Here is an 18,716-nt window from a genome sequence, read left to right as displayed (position 1 = left end):
AGATATGGTGTTGGTAGGTCAGTGGGCCATTACAGGGGAAGGGAATTCAGAAATTCAATTGCTGTTTCCCCTTCCAGCAGGCCTACCACCTCTTTGACCTTGAAGAGCAGTGCCAACAACCCACAGAAACTCACCTTATTACTCTGTAATGCAAGGTTGGTTCAAAATAAACCTGAAGTTGCCCATGACTTGATTATGGATGAAGGAGTTGACCTGGTATGTATCATGGAGACCTGGTTAGGGGAGGCTAGTGGTCCCAGTTTCTCCCAGTGGGTTACTCCATGGTGGAGCAGGTGAGAGGATGTGGGTGGGGAGGTGGTGTGGCAGTGGTCTAAGAATATCATTTCCTTTACCAGAATCCCTGTCAGGGAATTGGTCTATATTGAATGTGTGCACCTAATTCTAGGACCAAGGATAGACTGGGACTTCTGCTGTACCAATCACTTCTGCTGTACCAATCACCCCACTGCCAAATGGAGTCCTTAACCGACCAGGTTGCAGATTTGGCATTGGAGTGGCCCAGGGTGTTGTTGGTGGGCAACTTCAATGTTCAGTTTGGGTCTGGGTTGTCAGGAGCAGCTAGGAGCCCATACCGGCCATGACAACTATGGGCCTATCCCAAGTGGTTTCGGGACCAATGCATGATGCTGGTCACACACTCAATTTGGTCTTTTGCTCTGATCAGGGTGGTGTTCCATGGGTGGGCACTCCTGTCTCTCCCCATTGTCATGGACGGATCGCCATCTGGTTAAGGTAGGACTTGTAACCACAATCCACCTCTGCAGCGGTGAAGGATCTATTAGTCTGGTCTACCCAAGGAGGTTATTGGATCCAATAAGATTCTAAGAAGCCTTGGAAGGCTTCAGAGTTGGCTCTGCTAGTAATTCTGTCAATGCTCTCGTGCAAACATGGAATAATGAACTCACTAGAGCAGTAGACACAATTGCTCCTAAGCGTCCTCTCCAACCTGCTTTTTAAAAAGCCCCTGCGGTATTCAGATGAACTACGGGAGCTGAAGCAGTGAGGTAGACAACTAGAGCGCAAGTGGAGGAAGACTCAGCGTGAATTTGATAGGTCACAATACAGAGCACATTTGAAGATCTATGCTTTGGTAGTGGCAAAGAAGCTACCAAAGAAGCGGCAAAGAAGCGGTACTTTTCTGCCTGCATTGCTTCTGCAAATTCACATCCAGCTGAGTTATCTAGGGTCGTGAGGGGGCTAGTATGTACCTTCTCCCTCTTGAATTTGAACTTGGAACCATTGTCACTCACTTTTATTCAAGCCTAACTAGACTCCACAGATATTTCTGAGTCTATTGTAGAGGTGTCTAGCAACTCCTCTTATAGGATTGAATTTGATCACTTGCAGTTTTTTACTCGTGCAGATGTGGACAAACAGGTATAGCTTTGGACTATGCATTCCACAACCTGTTCTCTTGACCCTCCACCCAACTTGGCTTATTTCATCTGGTAGTCACATTATCAGAGATGGTCTGGTAAATATTATTATAAATGCTATAAATATTATAAATGCTTCTCTGAGGGAGGGCAGGATGCCTCCTTGTCTGAAGAAGGCTATTTGGCTACTTTTGAAGAAACCTTCATTGGATCTCTCAGGGTTAGCTAATTACAGACCTGTTTCTAATCTTCTATGGTTGGGCAAGGTGATTGAGCCTCTCAAATGGTGGCCTCTCAGCTCCACACAGTTTTGGATGATGTAGATTATCTAGACCCATTTCAAACCAGCTTTTGTGTGGGCTAAGGGGTTGAGACTGCCTTGGTTAGCCTGATAGATGATCTCCAACTGGCTGTCAACAGAGGGAGTGTGACTCTTTGTCCTTTTGGATCTCTCTGTGGCTTTCAATACCATTGACCATAGTATCCTTCTGGGTAGCCCATGGGAGCTGGGATTGAGTGACACTGTTTTACAGTGGTTCCATTCCTACCTCTCTGGTAGATTCCAGATGGTGTCACTTGGAGACTGGTGTTCTGCAAAGCAAGAACTAAAGTGTGGAGTTCCACAAGGCTCCCATGTTCTTTAACATCTACATGAAACCGCTGGGAGAGATCATCAGGACATTTGGTGCAGGGCGTTATCAATATGCTAATGACACCCAGACCTATGTCTCGATGTCAACCTCATCAGGAAATGGCATATCTTCCCTAAATGCCTGCCTGGAGACGGTAATGGGCTGGATGAGGGATAACAAACTGAAATTGAATCCAAATAAGATGGAGGTACTGACTGTGGAAGGTCAGGACCTGAGAGATGTTTTAGATCTGCCTGTCCTGGATGGGGTTACACTCTACCTGAAAGATCAGGTATGCAGACTGGGAGTACTTCTAGACCCAAACTTTTCTCTGATATCTCAGGTTGAGGCAGTGGCCAGGAGTGCTTTTTATTAGCTTCAGCTGATACACTAGCTACACCCATTTCTCGAGACAAATCACCTTAAAACAGTGGTGCATATGCTGGTAACATCCAGGCTTGAGAACTGCAATGTGCTCTACATTGGGTAGCCTTTGTACGTAGTTCAGAAACTGCAACTGGTGAAGAATGAGGCAGCCAGGTTGGTCTCCGGGGCCACCTGTAGAGACCACATTACTCCTAATTTAAGAGAATTAGATTGGCTGCCAATTGGTTTCCAGGTAAAATACAAAGTGCTGGTTATTACCTATAAAGCCCTGGACGGCTTGGGCCCATAGTATTTAAGAGAGCTTCTTCTTCTTCATGAACCCCACTGCATATTAAAATCATATTAATTTTATTGATATGCATATTAATATCATATTAATAACATCCAGGCTTGACAACTGCAATGTGCTCTATGTGGGGGCGCCTTTGTATGTAGTCCAGAAACGACAATTGGTACACAATGCAGCAGCCAGATTGGTCTCTCGGGCAACCTGAAGGGACCACATAACACAAATTTTAAAAACTGCACTGGCTGCCGATACATTTCTGGGCGAAATACAAAGTGCTTTTAATTACCTATAAAGCCCTAAGAGCTTGGGCTTAGGGTATGTAAGGGAGCGCCTTCTTTGTAATGAGCCCTGTCACCTACTACGATCTTCTGGAGAGGTCTGGTTAAGGTTGCCGCTGGCTTGTTTAGTGGCGACTTGGGACTAGGCTTTCTCTGTGGCTGCCTGGGGGCTTTGGAATATGCTCCCTGTTGAAATTAGAGAATCTCCTTCTCTGTTTGTTTCCAGGAAGACTCTCAAGATGCACCTGTTCGCACAGGCTTTTAACTGGAATTAATTTTAATCATTTGTTTTAACAACTTGCTTTATGCAATTGTTTTTATTTAGTTTTATGGATTTTTAATCTGTTTTTACTTTTCTGTATTGTTTTAAATTTTGTACACTGCCTAGAGATGTATATATCAGGCGGTATATTAATATTTTGAATAAATAAATAAACAAAATCAGAGGCAGAACAGAATCAATCCTTCACAACTTTTAAGATCAACTGCTGACAGTCTCACTAGCTTACCAGTCATATGCTATGTCCAAACAGGAAAATCCTTGCACTTCATTTTCCCTGAAGGCTCATCGAATTCTGTATCTGCATATTTTCAGGAAACACCATAGGAATGGCTTCTGAATCTAGGGAGCTGTCTTATACCAGAACAGACTCTGTCTATCTAACCCAATATTGTCTACTTTGTCTGGCAATGGCTCTCCCAGGTGTCAGGAAGATGAGTCTTTCCCAGCTTTGTTGCTTGAGATTCTTGAATGGGAGATTCAACCTGGGATCTTCTGTACATCTTCTACCACTGGGCTCTTGTGTCTCCCAAAGCCTCCTTCTTGCTTGGGAAGTTTTTGATGGCCAGGGCTAAGGAGGTGTAGGGAGTTTTAATTCACATCCCTGTATTATACTTTCTATTTTGAACAAAATTGTGGGATTTATTCTATTGCACTTTGAATGTGTAGGAGATAGGATAACCTAGGGGTGATGAAATTGCATTTGGCCTTGTACCAAGATGCAAGATTTCCTGAGAACCTCATGTGCATTAAGTTTTGCCAGAAAGTCAGGATAGAAGTATCATATGTACATGTGGGAAACGCTTTGCACTTAAACATATAAAACCAACTGATTTCAGTGGAATGTAAATATGTCTTTCTCTGGATGGTGCATTGCAAGATCAGAACGCCTCAATGCTAGCATCTACAACGAATGTTCCTTTCAAGGGTGACTGTTTTGCTTAGCCTTCGGGAGTTTCAGAAGCTGCTGGATGTAACTCTCCTGGAGATACATGATCCGTTTCTCTGGCTTTTAAGTACAAGTTTCAAGCATGTGCACCAGCAGCCTAAGAAAGATTGCCAAATTCTACATTTTTTGCCAGCTCATGAAGTCTGAAGTTCCTTGGCTTTCTGAAAAACCCACAAGCCAAGTACAAGATTTAGAGCTACCTTAGGTAATAGATGGGCATCGTCCCACAGCCTATGGCTCAGATCCTTTCTTAGCTAACATTGCTTCAAGAGCACTAATGCCTTTTGTTCTTCTTTTCAATTATACTGTGCAACTGGAGTTAAAGAGGCATTTTTATGGCCTTGGGGGAAAGGGGGGCTAGTGAAAGCTAGGTTATTAAAAATCATCAGCCTCCAGGGAACTTGAGGATTAAGACCAGCTTCTCAACCTGGCACTTCTGGCCACAGTCTTGGAGAAAGTGGTTGTGATATAAGTAGAATAAAACTTGGAAAGCATTGATCATCGTAAAATCTGCCTGACCTTAAGCCAGAACATCTGGTCAGATGGCTGTTTAGGGAATCACTGATGAATTATAAGTAGAGTTGTGAAGTTCAATCAATTAACTTGTGCTATTAATTAATTAAAGCTTTAATCAGTGAGGCTGGCAACAAGCAAAGTCTCAGCACACTAAACTCTTGAAGCTATTATGCAGGTTATAGGGATGTCCCATCTTATAAATTTCCTTTGCTGAACCTTGCAATATCAGCATGTGACTATAGTTCATAGCTTCAGAACCTAAGCATTACAAAGCAACACAATTTATCACTGTTGTAATCTGTGGTCTCCATTACAGTTCCATCACTAGTATTCACGCAATCTCTGGTTCTACACACTTTGCACTCACAATTGTGCCATTTATTCTGCAGCAGAAATTTATGATATCACAGCTGCCTTTGTAGCTGTTTTCAAGAACTGTGCTGGAGCCAGTACAAGATCTCTAATGAGCAGGTTCCCCAAGTTTATCAAGTTCTTTAGGTTCATCGAGTTCTTTTTATCCCCATTCAGTGGCATTCATGCTTGAAAGGTCATTTCCAGTCCACGGCCATACCTAGTAATACATCCTCAAGCTGTGGCATTTTGTAGCAGAAGATGTGGCAAATAAATAAGGAAGTCTTCAACCAGCTTCCCTTTCGGCCAAAATGCTGGGCCCCGTTGTCTTGATCCTGACACACTCAGCATTCACCAGGCAACCAGCTCTTTCCCTCCACCTTCACCCTTGCTTCCAGAAAACAACTAGCCAAAACCAAAAGTCAAAAACCATGTTATCTAAACCTACACTTTCCACCTTCTCCAAGTGAGCATGACTCCACACATCTTTCTGTTTGGTTCCAGACTACTCAACTTCAGCCATACCTAGCAAAACATCTCTTAGGATATGAGGTACTGATTATCATCTGCCTTGGCTCTTCCACCTCTGCACCACCATCTTGTGGTAGCGAGCATTAATTGTCTCCTTTGCTAAGCAGGGTCTGCCCCAGTTTGCATTTGAATGGGAGACTACATGTCTGAGCACTGTAAGATATTCCCCTTAGGGAATGAGGCTACTCTGGGAAGATCATCAGCATGTTTGCATATAGAAAGTTCCAAATCCCCTCCCTGGCATCTCCAAAAGAGGGCTGAGAGAAACTCCTGCCTGCAACCTTGGAGAAGCCACTGCTAGTCTGTGCAGACAATACTGAGCTAGATGAACCAATGGTCTGACTCGGTATAAGGCAACTTCCTATGTTCCTAGCTGTTATCCACACACAAAAACTCTCTACTCTTCTCTCCAAGGTGTCATTCAAACCCACCCCCTCTAAAAATCAATCAAAGCTTCTACTCCCATCACTTTATGGTCTCAAAGATGGACAAATGACTCCAACTCATCACCTCATTGGTACTTCAAAACATCACATCCTTGGTATGTACAGTACTTTAAACTTCAACCTTATTCCTGGACTTATTCTCCTCTAATAATGCAAAACAAAGGATCAAAGAGGACAGTGCTGATTATATCTGTCAACACTTCTTTTAAAATAATCTGGGTCTTTAACAATACTAATTATTCTTGAAGTGGTTTAATTTGGAAAAACATTTGTCTCCAACATGTTGCTTTGATTGTGTATATACCATATTCCCTACTCTAATAAGAAAGGCAATATGAAAGATGACCTTTCTCTCTAATTATGGGTGGCATTTTATTTATTTATTAAATTGTACTGCCCTTTAAAAATTCTCAAAAATAGGTTTTGCAGTATGTTAAAATTGCAATATGTTGCAATATGGGTTTTGCAATATGTTAATATTTGAAAATTAATCAGAATACTGATTCTATCTGATTAATGATATGAATGAATTAATTACTGAAATGATTAATGAAGTGATACTCATTTCAAGTGTCTTTAATTTGTTGGCAGATCATTAAGCACAGAGCAGTTGGGAAGGTAAATCACCTGCATGATATGAAGAGTTAAGAACATACAATAAGATCAGCCCCAGTGGATCAGGCCCAAGGCCTATTTAGTCCAGCATCCTGCCCCACACAGTAGTCCACCAGATGCCTCTGGGAAGTGCACAAACCAGAGTTGAGGGCATGCCCTGTCTCCTGCTGTTGCTCCCCTGCAACTGGTATTCAGAAGCATCTTGCCTCTGAGGCTGGAGGTGGCCTATACCTACCAGACTAGTAGCCATTGATAGACCTGTCCTCCATGAGGCTTACAAGGGGCTTATTTGTCTAAGCCCCTTGTAAGGCCATCCAAACTAGTGGCCATCACCACATCCCGTGGCAGAGAATTCCATAGATGAATTGTGCGCTGTTTTAAAAAGGACTTCTTTTTGTTGTTCCTAAATTGCCCGACCTTCAGTTTCATGGGATTGCCACTGGTCTTAGTGTTGTGAGAGAGGGAGAAATGTTTTTCTCTGTCCACTCTCTCTACTCCATGCATAGGTTTATATACACCTTGATCATGTCTCCCCATAGTTACCTCTTTTTCAAATTAAAGAGCCCCAGATGCTGTAGCCTTGCCTCATAAGGAAGGTGCTCAAGGCCCTTGATCATCTTGGTTGCCCTTTTCTGCACCTTTTCCAGTTCTACAATATCTTTCTTAAGATACGGTGACCAGTACTATACTCAGTACTCCAAATGTGGCCGCACCACAGATGTGCATAAGGGCATTATAATACTAGCATTCCTATTTTCAATCCCCTTCCTAATGATTCCTAGCAAGGAATTGGCTATTTCCACAGCTGCTGTGCATTGAGTCGATACTTTCAACAAGCTGTCAACCACAACCCCAATATCTCTCTCCTGGTCAGTCACTGACAGCTCAGATCCCATCAGCGTATATGTGAAGTTGGGGTTTTTTGCCCCAATATGCATCACTTTACACTTGCTTACATTGAACCACATTAGCCATTTTGTCACCCACTCCCCCCATTTGAAGACTGGTTCTTGTCCACATCACTGCAGATATTCCTAGCAGTGGCTAGCAGTGATATGGAAGCACTATACAAATAAGGCAAGCCATATACTCCCAGTACATGGCCTGAAATCGTGTGCTGGAGCAACCTTTCTGAAGCTAAGCAGATCTGGGTCTGGTATATGCCTGGATGGGAAACTGCCTGAAAGAAAGCCCTATGTACAATATACCACCTTGAATTCCATGATGGAAAAAAGATAGAATATACATGAAATGAAGTAAATGAGCCACTCCACAGAAGCTCTTACAAGCAAACCTCCCCCAAATTGATATCCAACATACTTTATGGATGATCAGTTATCTAGCAAATGGTCTGTTCACAGAAATAGCTGCCTGGGAATTAGGTTTGTGGGCTAACATGAAGATGTGTTGAGCTCAAATAACATGGGGAAGCAAAAATAGGAACCCAAACTGACTTACTGCCTCTCTCAGGGCCAAACTTCACATGACAGTTGTGTTTTGTTTTTCCCTGATGTTTTTATCTTATAAAGTCCTGCCAAAAGGGTGCGCACTAAGGGTCAAACTATACATTACATTAAATATGTCATTGCTTTTGTAAAAACAAATGGCAGCTTCAGGGGGAGGCGATCCAGATTGCGGATCTGAGAAGTGAGCAGAGAAGATGTAACTCTTCCTCCCCTTCGCTTATGTCATTTTCTAGCCCCAGGCCCTACCCAGGTTGGAGCCAGAGCCTGCCAGCTGGGAGACTCTGGACCAGAGATCCTGGAAGCAGCTCTCACTGATCCCAAGCCTGAGCCCCTCAATGCCCCAGTCCCTTCTGCACCAAGTATCTCATGCTCTAACAAGTCTGGGCAACAGCACCAGCACCAGGCCAGGAGCAGGAAGTGCCAGACTCTAGGCCAGAAGACCTCCTCTTTAAATCTCTCTGCTGTCCAAGCAAGGAGGCAGAGCCTAGAAGGGGTGCTCTTAGCCTGGGTGTTGCTCATTGGGAGCTATCCAGGGTGCTGCAACCTTGCCTCACCAATCTCTGGTTTCAGGATCAGACATCCTGTTAATTTGCCATTCCTGATATAATTTGGCCTTTGGTCCTTCATTTGCCCTATGACTGCTTTTTGTCTAATAGTTTAGTAGTAGAGCATATTTGTTGCATGTAGAAGGTCCCAGGTTCCCTCTCCAGCTAAAAGGAGCAGGTAGTAGGTGATGGGAAAAGGCCGTCTGGGTAGCTAGGTATTATCAGCTCATTCCAAAATATCTCCCAGTGGCTTTATGAAGACATGGGGCAATATGAAAGATAAGATAGATTCCTGAAGTTGACTCTGTAGGTCAACTGCAATGGGGCAGAACCGTTATCGCACATCACCACCTTCTTCACCTTCTTTACTGATGGACAGGAACAGAAGCACTGCTGTTCAGTGCCAGCTATCTCCAATCCTGCTAGGCAAATGCAGAAAAATACAGGGTACTTATTTATGCACTTAAAATATTTGAATCCCACTCCTCCAGTGTAATACTGCTCAGGGCAGCTCACAGAGACAAAAAACCAGAAAGAACAATATAAAATAAAATTTAGTTAAAAACTAAACCCAGTTAAAAACATTTCACAGGCTGAAGAAAGAAAACACAAACTAAAAAGCCTCTCTAAATTAATTGGTCTTCAAGTGTTTCTTCAGCACTCTGGGGGAGGGAGCATGGCAAAGCTTGTCCAGGAGGACATGCCAAAGCCAAGGGGCTAAAACTGAAAAAGCCCTATCTCTGGTCCTTGCCAACTGGATCTCAGCCAATGGTGGGATTGCATGCAGGGCCCAAAATACAGAATGGAGGGCTCTGGCAAGTTCATATGGGTGAATGCAGTCTGACAGATACCCTGGCACCAAGCCATGTAGGGCTTTAAATCTAGCCTCGGAGCAAATTGGTAACCAATGAAGCTGCCACAGGATGGTTATCATACTTGTGAAGCAACTAGCACCCATGATCATCAATAGGGTTACACCCTCCCTGCCTGTCTATCACAAAAAAGGTCATTTGCCAGTACTACGAAAACAATTTCCACCCCACAACCAGATTCGAAACCAAATTAATCTGGCCCTAGATGCAGGGGCATATCTAGGGTGAGGCAGGCAGGGCACGTGCCCTGGGCGCCACTTGAAGGGGGGCGCCATTCTTAAAAATTTTTTAAAAATTAAAAAATGGCTGCTGAAAACAAAATGGCCACTATGCATGCTCAAATGGGCTCTGTGAGGCCCTAGGCCATGCCAGGCCTTGCAGAGGCCATTTGAGCAGGCGCAGTGGCCATTTTGTTTTCAGTGGCCATTTTAAAAAAAGTTAAAAAACGACCACCGCACATAATCAAATGGTCCCTGCGAGGCCCTAGAGGCCATCAGGGGGAGGGGGGACCTTTGCAGACCCCCTACACATGGCCTTTAGTAAGACCCCCTGAAGGGGCTGCAGGTAATTTCTTTTAAAAAATATATTATATGTCACTGTACACATATTTAGTTTGGCACTAAGTACAGAGAATCAGAGCTTGTGAATACTGAGGTGAAGCTTATGAGCTCGGATTGTATTCATTTGCTCTTACTTTGCTTCTTGTGATAAGTGAGTTAAATGTGATGTCTTAATAATATGGCTATTAATGGTGAGTTTGTCTTTGAATCAGTGTGAAATGCTTAGTATTAAGGCCCACTGGGAGTTTCTTGCTCTCTTTCTCTCATTTTAACTGTTTTCCTGAAATACTAGAATATATTCCAAGTAGTGACACAGTTTACTCTGCATATCCTTTAATTATTTTCAGAGTATCTGGGAAAAGTCAAATTATCCATTTATTTTTGAAACTTATGTAATAGTGATGCTACAATGCATAGCAGAGAATTAGACAGGCACTTCTGTTTAGTTTTCCAAGTACACCTCCACATATATTTGGGTATTTCATGAGCCCCAGCATACTGAAATTTGTAGTTTCCCAGCACTTTTTTGGTCTGGCTATGTCCACTGCTAAATAGTTTTTGAAATATTAAAAGATTAACAAGCTTGACTTGTATTTTTGAGCTGATATTATGGTAAAGTTATCTGAAAGATGGGTGTCAGATGTTTGGACAGGGGGCGCAATTTCAGTGCTTGCCCTAGGCACTATTTCCCCTAGATACGCCTCTGCCTAGATAATATTCTTCATCCAAAAGGAGGTTCTGTTCGTCACTGTGACTAATAGCAATTGAGACAGACTTCTCCATGAATATGTCTAAACCTTCTCAAAAGTTACCTAAGTTGATAAAAAGCTGACACTTTCCCTATGTAAAGTTTCAGGTAGCAACAGTGTGTTCTCTCTGTAGGGAATAGCAAAAGAAAGTCAAACACAAACAATGAATTGTTGGAAATTATTCCTCCTACAGTGCTTTTGAAACCAGTTATGCCCAGTTGCTTGACAGATGCATTTCTGCAAACTTAACAGTTCTGCAAACAACATTAAGTCTAGGACACTGTGAGAAACATGAGACAGATTAGCAAATGCTTTGGGTGAAAAATCTCTTAACAGGGACACTAAATACCTGACATAACGTAGAGTATATGGTTCAGCTCTGATGGGAAGGAATTATGTCAAATATTTACATATGATCCTAATTAAGTAGTGAGATGCCTGAACACAGGAGTCTAAAAGTGAAAATGGGGATAGATAAGGGCTGATTGATTAAGTGCCATCAAGTCGACTCTTAGCAACCACATAGATAGATTATTTCCAGGATGATCTGATTTCAACTTGGCCTTTTAGGTCTCTCAGTGGTACATTCATTGTTGTCATAATTGAGTCCATCCACCTTGCTACTGGTCATCGTCTTCTTTTTCCTTCAACTTTTCCCAGCATTATGGACTTCTCAAGGGAGCTGGGTCTTCGCATAATGTGTCCAAAGGATGATAGTTTGAGCCTGGTCTTTGTGCCTCGAGTAAAAATTCTGGATTGATTTGTTCTATGATCCATTTGTTTGTTTTCCTGGCTGTCCATGGTATCCTCAAAAGTCTTCTCCAGCACCAAAGTTCAAAAACATCAATACTTCTTCTGTCCTGCTTCTTCATAGTCCAGCTTTCACATCCATAGAATGTTACAGGGAAAACCATTGTTCAAACGATTCAAATCTTTGTAGGTATAGACACATGGAATCTAAATATCTTTTCCAAGGCCTTCATTGCAGCCCTACCAATTGCTAGTCTGCGGCGTATTTCTTGACTACTGTTGATGGTTGATCCTAAAAGGCAGAAGCTATCCACCACTTCAATGTCTTCATTATCATTTCTGAGGCTGGTTGCTGTATTAGTTTAGTCTTCTTTACATTTAGTTGAAGTCCCAATTTTTCACTGTGCTCCTTGACTCTCATTACTAGAGCTTGCAGATCATCTGCATTCTCAGCTGTCAGAGTCATGTCATCAGCATAGCACAGGTTATTGATGTTTCTTCCTCCAACTTTAAAACCACGCTCATCTTCTTCCAATCCAGCTTCTCTCAGCATATGTTCAGCATATAAGTTGAATAAATAAGGATAAAGCATACAGCCTTGTCTTACTCCTTTGACGATTTGGAACCAGTCTGTTTCACCATGTTTCATCTGGACTGTGGCTTCCTGTCCTGTGTATAGGTTTCTCATGAGAACAATGAGATGTTCTGGGACGCCCATTTTCCTAAGGATATTCCACAACTTGACATGGTCAATGCAATCGAAGGCTTTTCTGTAGTCAATGAAGTACATATTGACTTCTTTGGGGTATTCTTTGGCTTTCAAGAATACCCTGGTGGCGCAGTGGTAAAACTGCCGCCCTGTAACCAGAAGGTTACAAGTTCAATCCTGACCAGGGGCTCAAGGTTGACTCAGCCTTCCATCCTTCCGAGGTCGGTAAAATGAGTACCCAGAATGTTGGGGGCAATATGCTAATCATTGTAAACCGCTTAGAGAGCTTCCAGCTATAGAGCGGTATATAAATGTAAGTGCTATTGCTATTGCTATTTCTCAATTATCCAGCTTGCATAAGCAATAATGTCTCTTGTTCCTTGGCCTTTTTTGAAACTGCTTGAACATCCAGCATTTCCTTTTCCATGTAGGGCTCTAATCTGTGTTGGATGAACCTGAGCATTATTTTGCTAGCATGTGAAATTAAGCATATTGTGTGATGGTTTGCAAAATCTGTTATGTCTCCTTTCTTTGGTATTGGTATGTATACTGACCTTTTCCAGTCTGTTGGTTACTGTGTCATTCTCCAAATTTGCTGGCATAGTTTGATTAGAGCCTTGACTGATTCTTCTTCTGTGAGGGCTAATGAACTTAAGGGCTAATGAACTTAAATTCAGTCAATACAAGATTGAGATATTGCCTATTCTGCTCCATATTCTGGAAGTGTTTTTAAAATAGGGGGACTGGTAGCTCCTAGCAGACTTGCAGGAATGGAAGGGTATGGTTTCTGGCATCTAGGTGGCTGTTGCTCTTGGGACAGGAACGTTGCTGGGGAGAAGTGAGTGGGGCGTGTCATGGCACTGTTCTCCAGGAGGGTAGGGTGTGGGGCCCAGGATGGTCAGCCAGGCAGTTTCTCCCATCCCAAGGAAAAACAATGTAAACATATTTCTATATAACCCACACCCACTTAGTTCTCCACATATCCCTTGTGGGAAACAAAACAAAAAATTATTACCTTTGGGTTATATACGTGAAAATATGGTATTTCTTTTGAGTTAGAATTTGTTTATTGCAGTACCCCAGAAGAAGGCAATTCACTGGAATACATTATAAGTATTGCCATCCCCATATTGTAGTTAGTGGTGATGGTAGGGAGCAGGAAGATATTGCTCAAGTGCTACTGTGATAATCTAGTGAAGTTCTTTGAACACTGAAAGGACTATATAAATGTGAACATTTCGATATTAGACAATATTGTTTCATTCTCCAATTTTTGAGGGGCTCTTCTCATCACACTCATTAAGAGAAAGTTCCAGTGTGTGAGAAATAACTGCCTCACCCCAACACCTATGCCAAGGAAGAATGAACAATGCATCTTACCAGTGTGACATCTAAACATTCCTCAAGGGTAATGTTGTAAAGGCAAAGGAGGGAAGAAAGCACTCAGGCAAAATACCGTTGGCTGAGATATTAATTCCAGGAATGAAATAAAGTATACTGTGAATTCAGGTAACAGAAAAAAGGATACTTTAAAAAAGAAGTTTCCAAAATCCAGTTCTAAACAATGGCTATGGAGGAACTTACTGGTAGCCAAGAGGTTAAAACTGATGCAGTGGAAATCTCCCAATCCCCCTAGGAGTGAGGATTGGGTGCAGGACCTGCTTGAGTTAGCGGCACATGAAAAATGGGCCCTCATAGAAGTAAATAAATCGGATAAATGGTCAGAAATCTGGGACAACTTCCTTGAACTATTCTTAGAATAGAACCCCCTCTGATCTACCCACACCTACTAGTGCAATGGTGAGTATCCCTTCTCCTCTTCCCTCCCTCCCTTTCTGCTCTCCTTCTCCCTCTTTCTCTTTCCATCTTTCCTTTCTCTTCTCATCTTCCCCCCACCAGTGCTGAAAGGGGAAAGGAAGGTTGGGCTTGGGGGCAGGGGGACTGGAAAAGATGTTGTAAAATACAAAATGTCCAGAAGAAGAAGAAGAAGAAGTTGTTGTTTCCTTATTCAAATATGTGTAGGCAATGGGTCAAATTGGCCACAGAATATGAAATATTCTTTAATGGAGCTTTCTCATGTTACCTTCATGATGTCAGAGTCTTTGGGCTGGTTCAGATGTTTCATGGGACCACTGTAGAATTTAGGTTCTTCCCAACATATCTGAAACTGAAGAGTGAAAGCCCCTCCTCCATACTTGTGCATGAGCTGGAAGAATTCTGCACCCAACTGGGGTTAGAAACAAATCGGTTGTGATGTTCAAACTGGTTGATCTTGGTTTATTCTAACCAAAAGGTTATAAACAAACCACGATCTGCAGCATACTTTACTCCATAGGTTCAGACCGCAGTTTATTTCAGGGTAATAACTGCAACCCTCCAATTGTTGGATGAATTCTCATCATCCCCAACCACCATGGCCAACAGCCAGGGATTATGGAAGTTATAGGCCAACATCTTTAGTTTATTTCAAGCAATTTGGTGAGAATATACCAAGATCAATCAGTTTGGACAGCCAAATTTGGCTTGCTTCTAACCATGATCAGAAGTAGAATTCTTCCAACTCTTGTATAGCTGAGGGAGGGGACAATGTGCACTCCTGATACTCATAGGAACTGCCATATATTGAGTCAGACGATTGGTCCACCTAGCTCAATAATGTCTACTCAGACTGGCAGCGGCTTCTTCAAGGTTGCTTCTGCATGAAAGCATGCAAGTGCTCTTCCCCTAAGGGGAATATCACACATGAAGTTTCCCATTCAAATGCAAACCAGGGTGGACCCTGCTCAGCCAAGAAGACAATTCATGCTTGCTACCACAAGTCCAGCTCTCCTCCCATAGACCGTGATTGAAGACTTCGTGAGGAACCAAGATTTAATCATACTTCTGTGTGAAGTCTGAACTGGCCCACTGCAGCATGGCTCCTTCATGCACTTTGAAGCCTAAGCTCCAACTCCTCCTCCCAGTCATGGAAACGGGGGGTAATATTGGCTTAGCAAACAGGACTCTGTGGGCTTTTCCCACATCCCAGCCTTCTGACACTACCCAAGCCGCACAAAAAGAACTGAACACTAACGGTTCCCATGGCACAAAGATAATTTGAGAAGTGGATTTAAGAACAGCCTGGAAGAGAATATATCTGTACTACTTGCAGATTAGATAATACTGCTGTTGTGTTAAGTTCAGGACACACAAAAGGAAGTACTTATTTAGTCAATGCATAACATAACTACCAATGCATAATTGACGGCGTTTGAGGTCCAGCTGTAGAAAGAGGATGTGTGGGATTTAAATATTTTCAAACTTTTATTTATTTATGAAATTCACTGCCATTTGATTGTTTTTAATGTTGTTTTAGAATATTGTTTTAATAAATTTTAAATTGTGTTTTAAATTTCTTGTTTTTGTTTTTAACTAATGTTTTAATATTGTTTTTATCTTGCTGTAAACCACCCAGAGACATAAGTTTTGGGCAGTATAAAATATGTTAAATAAATAATAATAATTAAATGATGATGATGATGATGATTAATTTTTTTAAAAGACAGCGATGGCCATTAGCTTAGATGCATTTTAAAGGGGTTAGACATTTTCATAAAGGTCTATCAGTAGTATTATTTATTTACTTATTTGTTATATTTATATACCACTAAACCCTGGAGAGAATCTATGTGGTTACTAAGAATCGACACCAACTTGATAGCACTTAATCAATCAGTCACCACTCAACTGACTAGAGTCCTCAAACTCCAAAAGAGTTTACAAAAAGAACATTTAAAACCAAAGATCTAAAACAATAAAAATAAGAATAAACTTCAAAAACAATTAAAACAGCCAGTAAGCTGATACAAAGCCAGCAGCCATCAAGAATTACAATTACAATTACAATTACAATTACAAGCAATTACAAATTAAAAGCTTGCCAGGAGAGAATTTTTGCCAGACACCTAAATGAATACAACAGTCACCAGGCAAACCTCTCTAGGCAGGGTACTTCATAGATGGGAGGTCCACCACCAAGAAGGCTTTCCGGTAGCCATCTGTTACATAATTGTGGGCTGTACCCAGAGGAGAGTCTCTGAAGATAAGAACATAGGATGTTTCTATCTTCAGAGGCTGGGTGCATAATACCACTGGTCCATCTAGCTCAGACCACTGGTCCATCTAGCTCAGTATTGTTTGCACAGACTGGCAGTGGCTTCTCCAAGATTGCAGGCAGGAATCTTTCTCAGCCCTAACTTGGAGATGACAGAGAGGGAACTTGGAATCTTCAGCCTGCAAGCATGCAGCTGTCCCCTAAGGTGAATATCTTACAGTGCTCACATGTAGTCCCGCATTCACTGTAGTCCCCCATTCACATGCAAACCAGGGCAGACCCTGTTTAACAAAGGGGACAATTCATGCTTGCTACCACAAGACCAGCTCTCTTCCTCCTTTAAGATGATCTTAAAGATGATAACCTCAAAGAAGGGGCAGGAACATATTGGAGATATTAGCTGGGATAGCTAATGGGGAGGAGAGCTGGTCTTGTGCTAGCAAGCATGAATTGTCCCTTTAAGCAGGGTCTTCCTTGGTTTGCATTTGGATGGGTAACAACATGTCAGCACTTTAAGATATTCCCCTTAGGGCTGTGGTTCCCAAACTGTAAGCCTCCAGATGTTGCTGAACTACGACTCCATCAAACCTAGCTGCAATAAATTGTAGCTGGGGCTGATGGGAGTTGTAGTTTAGCAACATCTAGAGGCTCCCAGTTTGGGAACCATTGCCTTAGGGGATGGGGCCATAGCTCAGTCGAAGAGCATCGGCATACTTGCATGCAGAAGGTCCCAGGCTGGCATCTCTAAGTAGGGCTGGGAGAGATTCCTGCCTGAAACCTTGGAGTGCTGATGCCAGTAATTTTAGACAGTACTGAGCCAGATGTACTAATGGTCTTTTTTTGGTATAAGGCAGCCCCCTATATTGCTCAATGTTCCTCTGAATATAAGATGCTGGTGACGAAGGCAAGAGGAGCAATCATCTTCGCTCCCAGAAGCATCAAGTTGGCCCCTTTTGGAAATAAAATGCTACACTACATGGACATTTGATCAGCTCTAGCAGAGGTCATGCATCCCTACATTTATCATAGATTACCAGAAGAACTAAACTGAATTAATCAAATTGAATAACATTTTCCTACTGAATCACCTGAGCTTTTGAAAGTTGCAGCTTCTAAAAACCCAAGACCTTCCTTTGTGGAGATTCATAAAACAGCTGGAGAGAAGTATTAGTAACTCCTGTCTGCCTCTTATCTCAATATTTTAGTTGGCTTCCAAAATACCATTATTAGCAGCATTTTAATTGCAATTGTTGTCTACGAGTGTACCAGTGAAACAAGATCCTTTAGAGTACTACAGTATTAAGGTCTTTAAAGTTAAATCATGCCAATGCAGATGTTCCTAATTACTCCAAAAGCACAAATACTTACACAAACCGGTTGGTTCCAGCTGCAGAACAATTCAATTAAAGGAGCACTTGTAATTTTTGATGCATGAATGAGAATGAAGGCTAGCTGTTAGAGAATTTGTAAAAGGACAGCTATCACAACATGTTTGCTTCTGAATACTCTAGAATGCATTTTGCACAAGGCATTATATATGGGATTTCCCTGAAAAGACTCTAATAATTCAGTAGAAATCTTTATCTCTCCAGAAACTGATAGTTTTGTAACCTTTACCTTTAAAAGTTTGCTGGTCAATGACCGAATAAACTTATAACCTAACCTTAAAAAGTGCCCAGATTTATGAACTGAGAAAGGTTTTGTCTTCCCTATAATAGCCAAACTGTAAATTATAGCTTTCAGCGAGCAAAGGTGTTGCATAAAGTAACTCTTAAAAAGTTTGTCTTTGGAGATGTCAAAACAGTCTTGGCTGCAGGTAATAAGGTGTGGCGGGGAGCATCTTTTATTCACTTAGCTGTTCTTAGTGAAGAGTTGCTAACTTAACATTTGTTTTGTTCTGCTGCATTTCTTTTTAATTATTATTTAATGTTTTTTGACATTTTGTATTTTACAACACCTTTCCCAGTTCCCCGCCCCCAGACCCAGCTCACTCATCCCCCCTTGGCACTGGTTGTGGGGAGAAGAGGGAAGAAAGGAGAGAAGCAATGACACTATTTTGAAGGTAAAAGCCCAACTTTCCATATAAATGGTGATGACAAAGACACAGCCTTAATGTAGGGCTTTAGAACATTCAACACACTTCACATATTAGCTCAGTAAGCAATAATCCTTACAAGGAAAGTAGGTACAAGTGGTTGTGCTCTAGCTGATGTCCTGGATAGCACTGCAACCAACAAAGAAAGGTCGAAGAAGCAGCTGGATTAACAAAGGTTTAAGTTCCATTTAAAAATAAATATTTTG

At 41.9% G+C, this 18,716-nt stretch overlaps 1 protein-coding gene across 5 annotated transcripts in view; it reads right to left on the bottom strand.

Moving 5' to 3' along the window:
* SLC26A7 (solute carrier family 26 member 7) overlaps nt 1–18,716 on the bottom strand; it is a 127,845-nt gene that overhangs the window by 92,756 nt on the left and 16,373 nt on the right. Inside the window, exon 1 of one of the 5 annotated variants that reach the window (XM_053251066.1) lies at nt 17,504–17,632. The exons of the other annotated variants lie outside the window; for them this stretch is intronic. The gene's annotated coding sequence lies outside the window, so the exon portion shown is untranslated. Of the gene's footprint in view, nt 1–17,503; nt 17,633–18,716 lie in introns of those variants that run through there. 5 annotated transcript variants of the gene reach the window in all.

Source organism: Hemicordylus capensis, chromosome 4, assembly GCF_027244095.1.
Source record: "Hemicordylus capensis ecotype Gifberg chromosome 4, rHemCap1.1.pri, whole genome shotgun sequence".
Classification (NCBI taxonomy): Eukaryota; Metazoa; Chordata; class Lepidosauria; order Squamata; family Cordylidae; genus Hemicordylus; species Hemicordylus capensis.
This window is presented reverse-complemented; position numbering and strand designations above follow the sequence as displayed.